Source organism: Polypterus senegalus, chromosome 1 (genome assembly GCF_016835505.1).
Source record: "Polypterus senegalus isolate Bchr_013 chromosome 1, ASM1683550v1, whole genome shotgun sequence".
NCBI lineage: Eukaryota > Metazoa > Chordata > Cladistia > Polypteriformes > Polypteridae > Polypterus > Polypterus senegalus.
This window is the reverse complement of record NC_053154.1, coordinates 113,419,294-113,436,694: the sequence shown is the minus strand read 5'-3', so window position 1 is coordinate 113,436,694 and position 17,401 is coordinate 113,419,294. Positions and strand designations below refer to the sequence as shown.

Sequence of the window (17,401 nt, the reverse complement as noted above, 5' to 3'; positions counted from 1 at the left end):
GCATTTCATCTTAAAACTGATATTGTCATCATATGTAAATACGCGCTTTATAAAGTGGCGCAGGTTGTGCAATATTATAACTGTATAGCAAGTTTACAGTGAGGTAATTGTACTTATAAGTACAAACAGTTCTACAAGGAGCACTTGATGGACTGATTGAGTGCGTTTATAGTTCTTGGGATGAAACTGTTTCTGAACGGCGAGGTACAGTACAGGAAAGGCTCTGAAGCGTTTGCCGTATGAGAGCAGTTCAAATAGGCAGCATGGCTGAGGCAGCGTGTGCTAGATGCTGTATACCAATAATTCTCTTTCCGATCAGCTGCTGTAGAGCTGTGATTCCACACTCAGATACAGTGATATAAATACTCTGAGTGGTGCAGTGAGAATAATATGGAAAAAGATATTGAACAAAAAGCTGTGGCAACTCCTAACGGAACCAGCTGAAAGCAGAAGGTGCTGCAGTGAGAGTAACAACTTAAAGCAGGTATGGTATTTGGAATAGTTTGGCCATTCCGTGGACCATAATATTGTTACAGGTTAATTACAATTAGATGCCTTAAACTAAGAAACAAATATGCAGTTAATTTCAGTGTATATGATAAAGCCGTCAGGGATATGCATCTAAAAAAGAAAGGGAAACCACACTGGAACAAAAGCACTGTTTTGATGCTGGGTGCTGCCAGTTTGCAAAACCAAGCAGAGAACTTGCGTACACCAGGGTTTGAGCTAGCGTGAAAATGTGTGGGCTTTACGCCAAGTTTAGGTTTTATACATCGTGATTTGAATGTGGAAACAGGAGTATGCAACATTTTTGTGGATATGCACCATTTATACATGAGGCCCCTGGTATTTATCTTGCTCGTCTCCACATTTTGTCTCCTGCCATCTGCAGGGTTAAAACAAGTGGCTATGATTGTGGGTATGAGAACAATGTGCAACATCCCAGCAACAGATTTCCCCATTCAACACAGACCTTACTCATGGTTAAGATCAGTACTTCAAAATTTGTTTTTGGAAAAGCAAGACAGGCATTTTGATGCTGTTCTGCTCACCTTTGTAAGCTATAAACCTTGCTTTTCCAGTGTTTCCCACATATATAAAATTTAACAGTGGGCCACTAAGGGGATGCTTTTTTAAATTCATGCCATGAAAATCTATATGTAGAAGATGATTTTTTTAAAAATATTTTTCAAAGTTTGTATAGCTACACTTTAAAGATAAAACTCACTGCTTACTGTGGGTGTTTTAGTGGTCCACATAAAATCAATATCAGGATTTATTTTAAATATATCTATTTTTTTATTTTCTTGCATACTGAATGATTTTAAAGCTGGTAACCAGATATCTAGATTTCTCTGTGAAACTACTGCACTGATAACATTCAATTTCTTCATTACTGTGCAGTCCAAGTGATTTTCTCAGCAAAATACATGAATGAGGACAATGAGGAAATGCTTAAGTCTCTATATACAACCTTCATTCCCAATGGATCTTGTCATATTTTCCACACCAGCCTTATCTATTAAAAGATCATTGCACAACACAGCCTATTATATTAAATTGCTAGCAGAATACCCGTGCTTCGCAGCGGAGAAGTAAAAAGAAAAGGAAACATTTTAATAATAACGTAACATGATTGACAACGTAATTGTTTTGTCATTGTCATGAGTGCTGCTGGCATACATATATATATATATATATATATATATATATATATATATATATATATATATATATACATATATACATATATATATATATATATATATATATATATATATATATATATATATATATATATATACACATACATACATGTGTACATATATATACACACACACATATACTATGGGGTGCGAAACAGGCAAATACATTGATTTTCTGAATATATAAAGTCGGGCAGAATATATAAAGTCAAAACTTGAATATATAAAGTCATTCCCGAATATATAAAGTCACTGTCAGAATATATAAAGTGAAAACCTGAATATATAAAGTCAGCGTCGTAATTTATTAAGTCATTCCTGATTATATATAGTCAACATCGGAGTATATAAACTCATTCTTGAATATATAAACTCAAAGTCAAAATATATTGATTGAAACGACTCTGAACTGAAGTAAGTTAACGAAAACGTATTCAGAAAAATAAATTAAAAAAACACTGTTCGGTTAATGTTTTGAAAATGATGCATTTGCCCTGCCCAGGATTGGTTCCTGCCTTGCACCCAGTGTTGGCTGGGATTGGCTCCAGCAGACCCCCGTGACCCTGTGGTCGGATTCAACGGGTTGGGAAATGGATGGATATTGCAGCACTGACTTTGTATATTCCGACGATGACTTTATATATTGAAGTTTTGACTTTATATATTCCAACGCTTACTTTATATTGTGAGCTGGAGGGCTTCACTATTACGTGTGGGGACGAAACTTCACTTTGGTAACTGATCATGCTCCACTTCAATGGTCATACCGACAGAAAGATACAAACTCTCGCCTCATGAGATGGTTTCTGGGCTTACAACTTTTACCGTTTCACAGTAAAACGCAGACGTATTATCAACACTAAATGAACCTGGTAAAGAGAGTCGCTTGATTCACGGAAATGTGAATAAAGCTGAGGGGGAGGCTGTGAGCTGGAGGGCTGATCGCACCCCAAGAAGATACAGACGCCTCTGGGAAAACCACAACTCCTGAAACACAGACTACCCTCACATTGCTCCTTACTTTCTCACTTGCGCTATAACACGTAATGCAAACCTCACGCGATACTCCACTAACTTAAAAGCCTTGTGCAGCGCCTGTCAGTTGAAAATTGATTGTTTGCTTGCTTTTATCGCTCTCTCTCTCTGCTCCTAGCGGAACTGTCATCTCTGACTTGTCATGGAGCACGTTTAAGCTCATGTGTTTGCAGTGTTTGAATAAAAATCCTTCTTGTTTCTACGACCTCCTGTGTCTCTGTGCAAATCTGTGACCCAAGCGTGACAATATATTCCGACGCTGACTTTATATATTCAAGATTTGACTTTATATATTCCAGCGCTGAGTTTATATATTCCGACGCTGACTTTATATATTTAAGTTTTGACTTTAGGTGGCAGTGTGACGAAGTTGCTTCGGAAGACGGCGTTAGCCGCGGAGCTCAGCTCAGAGCGAAATGAGGTAAATGGGAGGGGATATGATGACGTGACTCCTCCACCCGCCTTAACTGTCAATCCCCCACAAACACAGTCTCTCGGAATTTGCATAAGCACACCCCTTCACCTGCAATTTTAACTTAGTTACAAAGTGATCAAAACTCTCATTTATATCCTGCGTCCTGTCATTAAACTTGTATCCCGCATTACCCGTGGGCATGAAAAACGCCAGCGGCGGCCTGTCTATTAACTTAATTTAAAGTTTTGGTTTATACCTTGCTTTGTTTCCGAAGTAGCTGCACTGATGAATATGGTAGTATATGTCACTCGCTCGCTTCTTATTGTTTCGCTGCCTTCTCAATTGTATAATGCATGTTTTCTTCAGCGCATTTTGGAGCTCTTCCTGGTTTTCTACATAGTGTGTTGACAGTCAGTTCACGTGATTACGTGGGCGGCGTGATGATGTCACACGAAACTCCGCCCCCACGGCGTTCAAGCTCAACTCCATTACAGTAAATGGAGAAAAATACCTTCCAGTTATGACCATTATGCGTAGAATTTCGAAATGAAACCTGCCCAACTTTTGTAAGGAAGCTGAAAGGAATGAGCCTGCCAAATTTCAGCCTTCTACCTACAAGGGAAGTTGGAGAATTAGTGATGAGTCAGTGAGTGAGTGAGTGAGTCAGTCAGTGAGGGCTTTGCCTTTTATTAGTATAGATATATATATCACAGTGGTACCTCGGTATACGTCTGCTTTGGAATAAGTCCAACTTGGTATACGTCCTGGTTGGACACAAAAAATTTTGCTTGGTATACGACCTTTGTTTGGAATACGACTCGCGTGCTAACCTTGTTTACCTCTCTCAAGACACTGTGAACTTTCACGTGTGTGATATAGCGGGTCCACAGCTCCTATCAAAAGTCCAGCTTTAAAATAAATAATCACCGCGCTCGCAGCTTTGTGAGGGGGCGTGGTGGTTATGTGGCTGAAGGTTGTCAGGGCGATTAGCGATGTGGGCGTTTCTCACCAAAGTGCACTTGTGAGGGACTGTCCGCATTCATGATTGTTCCTGGGGCTGCTTATCTTGACAAACAGAAGCGCGAGTCAGCTAGAAGGGGAGTAAAAAGAAAAAAAGACGGGAGGTTGAGTGAGTGAGAGAGAGAGGACTGCTTATCTTGATAAACAGAAGCGCGAGTTGGCTTGAAGGGGAGTAAAAAGAAAGAATGGACACGATAGAGAGAGAGAGAGCGAGCGAGCGAGAGCGCGCATGGATAAAGTGGCTGAAGCAGGCAGAGCGAAGGTAAGCTGCAAGTAGGACGACTCCCCAGTTGGGAAGCAGGCACCGGGCTTCTTGTTTTTTTTTTTTTAAAGAATGTTTCCTGCTTTTAACTTCGTTGTTTTTAAGAAAACTTTTTTCTATTGTTTTTAACCTCCACGTTTCACTTTTGATTTTATGGATTATTTATTGGAACTTTGGAGACTGCACTTTAATTTGAACACTTTGTTTTGTTAATTGTTTTAATAAAAGCACTTTGCACTTTTTCACCATCCCCTTGCTTTGTTGTTACCGATGAGGTTAGCAGTGAGGCACATTACCGACGGTGTAGGATTCAAGGGCTCCCCGGCAGCAAATGGGAGCATACAGCAAACCTGCATCGTCACAACGTGATTTTGTGTTTTCTTCATGTAAATTTGAATTGATTGTTGAAAAGTATGATGGTGGCATGTGTATCCAGGACATGGCTGTTGCATACCGTTTGCCGAGAACGACGGTATCGACGATTGTGAAAAACAAAGATGTTATTAAAAAGTAAAGTGAGGTAAAAGTTTCATTTATTTCATCTAATTGCTTTTGTATTTATGTATTTTAGTATTAAGCAGTGTTTAAATTATTTTATACAACCCCATCAATGTATAATATGCCAATAGCAATAGGATTTTTTTTTTTCATGGGAACGGATTAATCATTTTCCCATTATTTCTTATAGGAATAATGTGTTTGGTATACGTCCTGTTTGGTATAAGTCAAAGGGTCTGGAACGGATTAAGGACGTATACTGAGGTTCCACTGTATATACATACATACATATATATATACTTTCAGGAAAGGCTGTCAACCGTTATTTTATTTTTATATATTGACTTGCTCCAGGCATTTACATCATAGCTTCATGTGTAGATAGTGACAAAAATCACACAACGGGAATTCTGATGCTGATGCTTGAGAGGTGTTGACTGTGAGCATTGGCCACATGAGCAAGAAAAAGTCTCCCAGAATTACAGCATACAGTGGTTGCTTTATTTCAGGAAACATCAAATGCAGTATTAAGAGTTTCCATCTGAAGTGCCTGCTGTAAATGTGGCACTTGAATCTTTAGATGCAGACTACAGACATTTCACCAATCAAAAAACAGTAGGTGGAAGGCGTCGTCCTCTCAAGTTTAATGAGTGAAAGAGACAGTTTTCACTTCATGGTTTATTTGATATTGTGTGCAGTCTCACTGAAGTAAGTAAATGAAAAAATAATTAAATAAATACATAAAGAAAATATCAACAAAACTTCTTTTGTGACACCTTTAAGTATTGATGCATTTCATGCATTTATTTTTTATTTATTGTCACATTTCATTTATGTATTTGCAAAATTTATTTATTTAAAAGCAGAAGCCCCATATAATAAAATGACAGAGGAGGCAGTCTAGTGCCATCTGGGCACGAATGCTGTTGTTCCCCAGCCACCAAAGTCTGAAATCATCAGGTGGAACCAATGAGTTAGGAGGACATCTTCCACAGAACAAATCCAATGCTTTCCTAATTGTTCTGTCATTCTATGGACCTGTTCAGTTCGGGTAAGATTTCAGGGTGCTTAAGTCCATCCTAACAGCAATGGATGCCTGAGAGAAAACTTACCCTGAACACAATGCCAATCCATTAAATAGTACCTACATGTTCACAAAAAAAACTACATTGAATTTCTACAAACTAGAGTCATCAAAATCTGTGCCTATCTTGGCAGCATTACAGGCACGTGATGACTCGATCCAAGCCAAGAGGCCAACTATTAGAGAACACATATTACACTTATTCACACCTGGTTAGTTTATTGTTACCAAATAAACCACAATGCATGTTTTTTGAGATGGCAGAGGAAAACCAGAGCACCTAGAAAAAAAAATCCACACATACACAGGGAAACCATGAAAGACCACATAGACAGTGACCAAGCTGGATTTAAACATACAGTCCTGGAGCTGTAAGGCAGAAGAGCTAACACTGAACAACTGTGCCACCACTTTGTTGAAATAAATTAAACCTTCATATGCAGTCTAAAACACTAAAGCAAGCGTGGCTATCACACAGCTTTCAAGGTGCAAAATCTCTGATCTTGCTTCTACAGTTGTGCCTCTGGAGACACCAGTTGTTTAGCAAATCCTGAATTGTGTATTTTAAAATAAGGACATAAAAAGAACATCCCTATCCTAGTATTCCCCAGACAGCTTCTTCATCTTCACACTAGTCTATTTATTTGCCATTTATTTTGCCAAACTCAGAAATCACAGAAGGCTTGTTATTAATAGGATGACAACGATGATGCAGTAAAAGCACAGCTGCCATTCTGTTCACTTTTAACTAGCAATAATTAAAACAGCCATCATAAAACTATACAGCCACTTGGTTTTACAATCACCCTGTGCTAATTATCAATTTTTTTATTAACAACAAAAATACAATATGCATTCTGTTTATTAAGGTTAATAAAATTTATCGCTTTCTTGGGCACAAGGTATAATAATTCTTTAATTATAACAAGACAGGACGCAAAATGAATGTGATAAATTGGAAAACAATGTGACCATTATTATTGAGCAATTAAAACGCTTGGAAAGTCTGACAGCAGCTTAATAGGCTGTGGGTGATGTGCTGGTACTGACAACCTGCGTGAAAACAATCAAGTGAATGCCTGTGTGAATTATTAGGGCTTAGAAAATATCATTAAGAAATTAGAATGTCTGTCTTCATTATTTGATCTCCAAGAAAACAATTTAGAAAGGATTATAAAAGGACTGGGAGGAGGACTATATACGTTGACTGGACCCTGGTTTGATTTACTGCTGGGGTGACTTCTGTGTGGAGCTGATGTGTTCTCCCTCTGAAGAGAGGAGTTTTTTTTAATGACTATGATTTTTTTCAACAGCTGAAATATATGCTATTGGCTTGATTCAGAGAATTAGACTAAGTGAATCTAGGTGTATAGATATATAAGGAACAAACTCCCACCCAGGGTTGGTTCTTGTCTAGTGTCCAGTGCTACTGACTGACCAAGATTCTGTAATTTATTAAGAAGATTCTTAAACAGATGCATAATAAAGGTTAAGCTGTATCCAAATTAAGTAAACCTTCAGTAAAGTCAACTGTAATGTATAAGACAATGGGTTGCTAGTTGGATAAACAAGCATCTTTCTTACAATGCCAGTTACCTAACAAGCTCAGGTAGCTTTGCAGTGAAATCCTTTGTCTTGTGTTTTACATCGTCCCAAGAAATTAAATCCACAGTTTAACAGTTCAAACTCGACACAGAGAAATAGGCATAGGATTTGAACTTCGAATAGTGAGGCAGCAGGGTTAGCCACCATATCACCCTTTTGCCCTGATTATACAGTTGTTGTTTTTTCTTCTATAAACACCGAATGCTTCAATTTATATATATAATGAGCTTCTCTGAATTGCAGTGTGGGAAAAAAGAGCCACTAGAGGCTGTGGCCCTAGAAGTGAAGGTTTCAGAGGCACCAGAATAAGAGAGTGAGTAAATGAAGCTGGAAGGAAGGAAAGTGTCTTGAGTTGGGAGTAGAGTTGCTTGAACAGAAGTTGAAAAAGAAAGGAGCTTTGGTGGTACATGGGTGGTAAGTGAGCCTATGAAAAAGACTCCACCAGAGACTCACTTTACTGTGTTATTCTTTGCGTTGGAATGTAATGTAGATGTGAGCTGATGCCAGGAAGGCATTCTCTGGTTACATTCTGCATATATACACACATACACACACATATACAAATACATTTTAAAAATGATAACATATTTACAAACATATGGCAGTTCATCAAAAAAGAATTCTAGCATTGTAATGTAGAGTACATTGGTAATTTGAAACACTTAGCAATGATGTTGGCGTTAAAATATATAAAAACACCCAATGTTTTTATTCTCACCTTTCCCTGTGAAGGCTTGTGTCAAAGATACTGTTGACAAGCACTTAGTTGAGCAGTTGTAATTACACTGCATGCTTTACAACAAATGTGCCACATTCCCCTCAAAATATTATACAGCAATCCCAAACTGAAAATCATTGTAAACTGATGTTCATTTCCATGCAAAAAACTACAGGGTCACATCAACCGAATCACCTGCTTGTCCCCCTCCATGCACCATAACAGGGCAGCATCTGTTGTGCATATTGTGATTCAACCTCCCCAAATTATAAGGCACTCACATCAAGGCTTTTTAAGATGTAACATTACATTGTGAGATTTCAAGAGATAGGTTAGTTGTTGCAGATTTAAAGAGCCTAATAATATTTTGAAATCCATGACATTTTTAATAACCTTGTACCAAAAAAGCACACTAAAATAGTGTCACACACGTGCAATTGGGGGGCAGCTAAAGGGCCTGAATGATTGCAATTCCACACCAGACCAGAGGGAGGTGGGGTGCGCTGACTGTCTCTCTCAATCTCTTGCAGACCATCTATGGGAAATCACGCAGGGTTCTGGCACCACTGACAATGTCGCTTCTGGTTCCGGTCACCATTGATGACATCACTTCATTTGCTTGGTAAATAAAGCCAATCATTCAGTTCTGTTTTCGACTTGGATCTGTGAACATCTCTGTTCAATTTAACTCAATTTTGCAGTCCTGGAACAATATATAGGTGGCTGCCCCAAACCTTCATGATGTCTGACTCATCCTTGGGGCGTAGCTGGCAGGGTGATTGATACCCAGAAGAAAACAGGACAGGACCTGAAGTCTAACCAGATGGGAGAGTACCGGTGCCAAGTTTCTGGGTGGAGGGTTCGTCCAGTGGTCCAGAGTGACCCAGTGTAGGCTCCACTCCCAATATATAAACCCAGGCTGGTATTTAACCAAAGGGAGTGTGTGGAAGAGACACACAGGAGTGGGCTGGTTCCTGGGGGGAAAACCAAGGGGACATATTATGCTCTCTCGGAGGAGAGAACCATGCAGTCCACTGGGATCGAGATCCCAGATAAATTTAGGCTATCCCCAGACCAGCAGGTAGAGAAAACAAACATTTGGGAATTCCATCCAGAGAGGTCAACCGAGGAGCAAGCTTATGCTCTCTGGGAACAAGTGGCGCCGGACCAGAAGTGACGTCATCAGTGGCGCCGAAACCCTGCGGGATTTCCCGTGGATGGTCTGCATGAGATTGAGAGAACCAGTCAGCACACCCTGCCACCCTCTGGTCTGGCGTGGAATTACAATAATTTAGGCCCTTTAGCTGTCTCCCAATCGCACGTGTGTGACAATAGATTGAATCAGAATTGACTTCATTTGCCAGGTTAACTAGTGAGTACTAGGAGTTTGTCTTGGAAGTATCGGTGCAATGTACAAGGACAACACAATATACAAAGAGATACAATAGGATTAAGAACATCCAGGCAGTCTAGTGTGAATGTGAACAAACAGTGCCCTTCATAATGTTTGTGACAAAGACAAATCTTTCCCTGATTTACTCCTCTACTATACAGTTTAAAATTACAAATCAAACAATTTAGACATGATTAAAGTGAACATTGCAGACTTTTATTTATTTAACAGTATTTGCATACATTTATGTTACATGATGCAGAAATTACAACACTTTTTATACATGGTCCCCTCCATTTCAGGACACCACAATATTTGGGACAACTGTCATCATGGGTGCTTGAGATTACTCAGTCGAGTTTCATTACATTAGTGCAGGCATAACATACCTAGACTTGGTTCTACCCTTCGGAGTCTGTAGTTGCCAAACTTGCCATTATTTAACATGAGAAGAGAAACTGCGCCAATGAAAGTTAAAGAAGGGATTATGAGGCCGAAAAACAAGAATAAAACAATTAGAGGCATTGGTAAGACCTCAGTGATATTCCAGACAGTTAATTTAGGTAATCCTAAGAAGAAAGAATGCACTGATGAGCTCAGTAATCACAAAGTGACTGGTAAGTCAAGGAAATCCTCCACTGCTGATGACAGAAGACTCCTCACTATAGTAAGGACAAAGCCCCAAAAGATCTGGCAGATCAAAAACAGTCTTCAGAAGGCAAATGTGGATGTGTCAAGGACGACTATCCAATGAAAACGTCATGAACAGAAATAGAATGGCCACATTGCCAGATCCAAACCACTAGTTACTCATAAATACAGGATGGTCAGATTACAGTTTGACAAAAAAAGCACTTAAAAAGAACCTGCAGAATTATGGAAATAGGTCTTTTGGACAGACAAGACAAAGGTGAACCTATATCAGAGTGCTGCCAAGAGCAATGTGTGGAGATAAAAAGGAACTGCCCATGAGCCAAAACATGCCACCACATCTGTTAACTATGGTAGTGGGGGTGTTATGGCTTGGGAATGTGTGGCTGCCACAGGTACTAGGACAATTCTCTTCATTGATGATGGAGCTGCAGACAGCAGTCACACAATGAATTCTGATGTGTATAGAAACATCTTACCTGCTCAGGTTCCAGTAAATGCCTCCTAACTCATTGCAGAGCACTTCATCCTACAACAAGATAAGGCAACACTGCATACTGCTAAGGCAACACTGGAGTTTTTTTAAAAGTTAAAAAATGGAAAATTCTTGAATGGCCAAGCTTCTCACCTGAATTAAATCCTACTGGGCAGTCTTTCCATATGCTGAAGAGAATACTTAAGGGGACAAGCTCCTGAAATAACAGGAGCTGAGTAGAGCTGTATTAGAGGCTTGGCAGAGCATCAAAAGAGAAGATACTCAGCACCTGGTGATGTCAATGAATCACAGACTTTAAGCAGTCATTGCATGCAAGGGATATGCAACAAAGTACTAAATATAACAGCTTTAATAAACCAGCCATTGCTATGTATCAAACATTATGGTGCCCTGAACTATGTAGAAAAACTGATGTCATTTCTACATGTTGAGACCAAAATGTATTCAAATATCCTTAAAGTCTGCAATGTGCACTTTATTCACATTTGAATTGTTCAATTTGTATTTTAAACTGTGGAGCCGAGGAGTAAATTAAGGAAAAATGTGTCTTTGTCCCACACATCATTGAGGGCACTAAAGATGCTGAGTAGAAACTCAGACCTGATTAGTCAGAATAACTGCAAGAGGTGTGTTGTTTTACATTTAACTGAACAAAGTTGTTTGCTTGAGGGATGTCTTTGGAATAGGTGATGCCCTGGCTGAGGGGAATCAGCAGTTATCTTTGCCACACACTTTATGATTATGCCCTGCAATGTACTTTCACCCATATTGGTACAGGCACATATTAAGTAGCTCAAAACTTAATACTTATCAGTCAATCAAGAGTGATTGACTGACACCCTATCCAGGATTTGTTCCTGCCTCACACCCAAATAAGGCTCCAAACTAGATTAAGCACCAATTTTAAATTAGCGGCTTGACAACAGATGAAAACGGTAGATTTTGGCTTACTGGCAAACTTGTTAAAAGAATGGCAGGGAGAGCAGGAGCCTGCAGGAGACAAATACACCAAAAGAAAAGAGATTTCATCTCATATCCAGTGTAATTCTAAAGAAGCTGCTAAGAATTAATCAACCAATTTTCCTAAAACACACTCTATGAATAAAAGAGAACAATTCAGAGTAACAAAGATCATGATTCAATGTATGAGAGTCTTCAGGAAATCAACTTTGAAGAGTCTAGAGAAATTAATCTAAGCTAGCAGCGTACTGGAAAGAGGGTCAGTGGAAGAAAGTAAAGTGTTAAAAGCTGTGGATTTAAGGACACTGACAAACCTAAGCAGTGGTTTTCAAGAAGTAGCAGACACAAAGGTAAATGACAAGCAGCCAAAAATTGCAACACAGTCCTTTGAAATGCTGAGAAAGCTAGCACTTGTCAATCTCTGCTGTCAGGCAGTGATAGAGGGCAAGCAATGGTGAGAGGTAAATCGGGGTGTTAAAATTAAAAACTTTGTAAGTCAGTTGTTTAGTGTTGAGTGTGATACAAACTCAAACAAGAAGCCAATGTGTTTAGGCCAATTGAGGGGATGCTGTTATTAAACTTGGTCCAAGTCATAACTTCAGCAGTGGCTACATCAACCTCCTGTAATCACTGAAAATGCAAAGTGCAAATTATCTGGAGGATCTGTATTAAAAGCAGCATCATGGGTACCAGTAAGAAAATGCAGTAATTTTATTTGTTATGGTGAAGAGCGGGCAGCACAGGAATTAGTAAGGAAACCTGAATATTTAAATATCAAAGCTTCTAGCAGTGTCAGGAACTGTCACAGAATATTGAGGTTTGGTGGCATCAAAACCTCACTGTGATAAAATCTGATTAAGGAACTGGCTCACCACAGCTTTGCTACAGGGAGGCATCTATAGCAACAAGAGCGATACGGTATTTGATACCATCATCAAACCATGACCTACAAAACAAAGCAAAAAATGTCTAACAAAAACTAAACTAATTCAGATGGAATGGAGATCAAGACATTCATAGAACATTCTTTAGAAGTGATGCTAAGGCTGGCCCAGAAGCAGGTCTCCAGATAAGGCAGAGGAAGGAAAAGCTCTTTCAGATTCTGAGAGCCAGATAGCCCAGATGAAGGTTAAACAGCTGGTCCCTGCCTTTAATTCCAACCTCGGGCATTGGATTACACCAAAGACTCAGGAGAAACAAGGTCAAGTAGCTAAAGCCTTGAAATAAGACATTAAAAGGAGTGTCATTTATTTGGTATAATACACACACTAGATAGATAGATAGATAGATAGATAGATAGATAGATAGATAGATAGATAGATAGATAGATAGATAGATAGATAGATAGATAGATAGATAGATAGATAGATAGATAATCTACTCATTATAGTAAATAACGTATCTGTGTAGAATTTATTGTGTTAGAGGAAAAAAAACTTCAAGAGGAAAAATTTAAAAAAGGAAAGATGCTCTTTGAATAATTAAGTGTTCAACCCCTGTGTTCTGGAACTTGTCCATATACATTATTTTACACTCATGTGTCTAATGAGGACACTTTCCTTATTATTGTTTACTACAGTGTCTGGAGCCTAGCCCAACAATAGGCAGATATTGTCATAAATAAGATTTCTACAGTCATTTCTAACACGTCATAGACGGACAGATATAGAGCTATATAAAATTTCCATTTAACCAATTCAGCTTCCCATGACCTATCCTTAACACATCTGGCCCAAGGCAGAAACCAGCCCCAGAAGTCAATCTAGTGTCCACATTTAACACATCCTGCACATTGAAGTTTACTATATTTAGTGACATTTCAGACTTTCTTCAGTCTATTTCTACTTGTCTTCCACTTTTACTTCTGACAAAACATTTCAATATTTTTTCACTCCTTGACAACTGGCTCCTTGCAATTGTTTCTCTGTGTGGCAAAAGACATTTTAGGCTTGTCATGCTGAGCAATACTGCTTTGTCTGTGGAATTTCATGTAACAAAAAAAAAAAAACAGCAAAGAGATAAGCAGCACAATACAGCAGCTCCAGAAAATGTGAATGCACTTGTCTTCTCTTTTGTCAGACTTTTCTTTTCGGGCTGTAAAAAGGCTTTATCATTGTTTTTCCACAGAGGACTGTATTTTATGTATTTAAATTACTACTATGTGCATTTTTCTCTACTAGAAAGTACAATGTGATTTTTTTTTTTTTTTTATCATTTGCCAAACATTTTATCGGTAAAGGAGGAACCACATGCAAGAAGCCACTCTTCCCAATCTTTTCACTCTGATCTGGTAGACTGGAATTCTTCCCAGTTAGCACCAATCTATGCCCTGAAAGGGATGTCAGGCTCTCAAATAACAAGATTAAACACTATGACCAGGTACAGCCACCAGTCACTAACCTCTAACTATTAGGGCAACATCAACACTTTCACTTGTCCTTCATTTTAAGTCAAAGAAAAACTGAAAGTGGAAAACTTGAAATACATTATCATTGTGTAGTTTTATTTAAATATCACTGCACAACAAAGTTTTTGCTTCTTGAACACTGTAGGGTATTTCTTATATAGATTTTTGGGTGCTGATCATGCATATCACATCAAAATTTAACCATCACGTTTTGTCATGATTTTTTCTTATATTTGTACCCAAACATATACGCTCCCGTAAGTGACTTATCAACAGCAGTTTGTGCAGCCTAGGCATGTCCAGGCATGGAATCAGGCCAGGTTGGAAGCTGTTCTGTGGAAGTGGACATCCTGGGCACGTCTGAACTAGCTTGACGCTGTCTCAGCATGCTATAAAAGTGGCTTGCATACACCGATCCTGCTCATTTGGTTAATAGTCAGTGTGTATGTATAGTATCAGTATAGTAAAGTACACTATCTGTAGCAATATAACAGTAAGTAAGCTTGATGCTATAGACGATTTGGTGTCGGGTGATATGTCTCTTCAATGTCGTAACAGCCGTGATACATTCTGCTATAACTGTTGTGAATATACACTTGCGCCTCAGACACGTTGGATGACTACTCTTGTGAAGAAAGCTTATCATCTGTATTTCGGCTGCAAAATTGGTGATCAAGACAAGGAATGGGCATATCACATTTGCTGTGTGACATGTGCTGTCAGTCTGAGAGCCTGACTCAGAGGCACTTAAAAGACAATGGCATTTGCTGTTCCGATGATATGGCGAGAACAGAAAGACCATGTGACAGACTGTTACTTCAGTTTGACTAATGTGTCTGGTTTCTTTGCCAAAAACAAGGTCAATTGAATATCCTAATCTGCCTTCAGCAATGAGACCTGTGCCACATGACAACAGTCTTCCAATTTCCAAAACCGCCAGAGGATTGGACCTCAGACAAACCAGATGAAGAAACTGCAATGCAGGGTCCTGACAGTGACATTGACCCGGATTTTGAACCGTGCTAATCAGGCGATCCACATCTGATAACACAGTGCGAATTGAACGATTTGGTCAGAGATTTGGGTCTGTCAAAAGCAAAAGCCAAGCTGCTGGGTTTGAGACTGCAGGAATGGTGTTTGCTGAAACCAGGTACGAAAATTTCTGTGTTTCGAGGCCGACATCATGATATAACCAAATTTTTTGCATAAGTCGACGGTCTCTGTTTCTGTTGTGACATTGAAGGATTGTTCTCGGCCTTGGGTTGTGATCACAACCCGGAAGAGTGGCATCTCTTCATTGATTCATCAATGTTAAGCCTGAAAACTGTTCTGCTACACAATGTCAATGTTCATCCTTCAGTACATGTTGGCTATGAAGCACACATGAAAGAAACATATGAGAATATGGAACTGTTGCTGAAACACGTCCAGTATAGCAGGTACAAATGGAATATCTGTGGAGATCTTAAAGATGTTGCTCTGTTACTAGGACTGCAGCTTGGCTATACAAAGTACTGTTGCTTCATTTGTGAATGGGACAGCTGTGCCAAAGAGTTGCACTATTCTCGACATAACTGGCCACTCCATAAAAAGTTAGATCCAGGACAGAAAAATGTGGCACATGAATCGCTTGTCGACCCGGCAAAAATATTTTTGCCCCCTCTTCACATAAAACTGGAACTCATGAAGAATTTCGTGAAGGCACTGAACAAGGTTTTCGTATTTAAGATAGATGTTCCCAAGAGCAACTGACACAAGATCAAAGAGGACATTTTTGTTAGCTCCCAGATCAGACATGTTATGAGTGACAAGCAATTTGAAGATCTGTTAGTTGAGCCAGAACAAAATTGCCTGGAAAGCCTTCAAAGACATTATTGACAATTTTCTGGGTACAGAGCCCCAAACTACATTCAGCTGGTAGACAAACTTGTCAAGGCATACAAGACAATGAAGTGCAACATGCCACTCAAGATTCATTTCCTCCACTCACACTTGGACTTCTTCCCCGTAATTCTCGGTGCGGTTAGTGACGAACACGCTGAACGGTTTCACCAGGACATTGCTATGATGGAGAAACGATACCAGGGCAACTGGAATCTGTCAATGCTTGCCGACAACTGCTGGACACTGCAACGTGATGCATCAGACATTGAATACAAAAGAAAATCAGGAGCAAAACACTTTTAATTCTGTTGAATTTAATAGCTTATGCGAAACGTGACTAAATACATTATTGTCAGTAGACATATAAATGTCTGTCTCTCAGAGTTCTTGTCTTTTTTTCTCTAGAAATGTGAATTGATTTCCCCAAATAGGTCAGTACCTCAATCCTAAATACTAATGTACCCTCTGATCCTGAGCAGGTCACATATGCTGTCAAGTAACTATATCTGTCCATCTATTTGTTGAACCATTTAATCATGGGAAGTAAGAGTATGCTGGTTGCACTGGAAGCAAGACTGCCAGCCCACATCAACACATGCTCATGCACATATTCAATCACTATTATGGGGTCATCTAACACAGGTATCTCAACTTTTTTGGCCTAGGGTTCCAGTTTTAGCTGTTTTTGTTCTTTCAGAGGGATGGGGAATACCCATGTTGAAATGAGTGGGATGATAAATAACAGCAAAGAGGGGTTGCTACCCAAAGACAATGACTCACAATGATGACCCAGTGGCTCAGAGTGAGTTGATCTAACCTAACCTGCACATCTGTGGGATTTGAGAAAAAAACAATGTGCAATAAGACATACAGATAGCACCCATGCACATACTGTACGTAAATCCTGGACTCATTGGATACTGCTCAATTACAGCTCTACATGTAAATAACTGTCATGCCGTCATGATCTGCAAGTCATTTTAAATGAACCACTTATTAAATATTATTACAGAGACCTTCATAATTGATTGGCTCAGAACATAGACTACAACAAGCACATACTAGTACACTTAAACTAAACTTAAGTTAAAAAACCTTATCCCAATATCCCCTGACATTCACTTGATGTTAAATTATTATGTGTTGTACTTTAGTATATATTATAATCCATACATCCATTTTCCAACCCGCTGAATCCAAACACAGGGTCACGGGGGTTTGCTGGAGCCAAACCCAGCCAACACAGGGCACAAGGCAGGAACCAATC

At 39.2% G+C, this 17,401-nt stretch overlaps 1 protein-coding gene across 3 annotated transcripts in view; it reads right to left on the bottom strand.

Moving 5' to 3' along the window:
- schip1 (schwannomin interacting protein 1) overlaps window positions 1-17,401 on the bottom strand; it is a 1,049,948-nt gene that overhangs the window by 1,007,469 nt on the left and 25,078 nt on the right. The gene's annotated exons all lie outside the window — the stretch shown is intronic.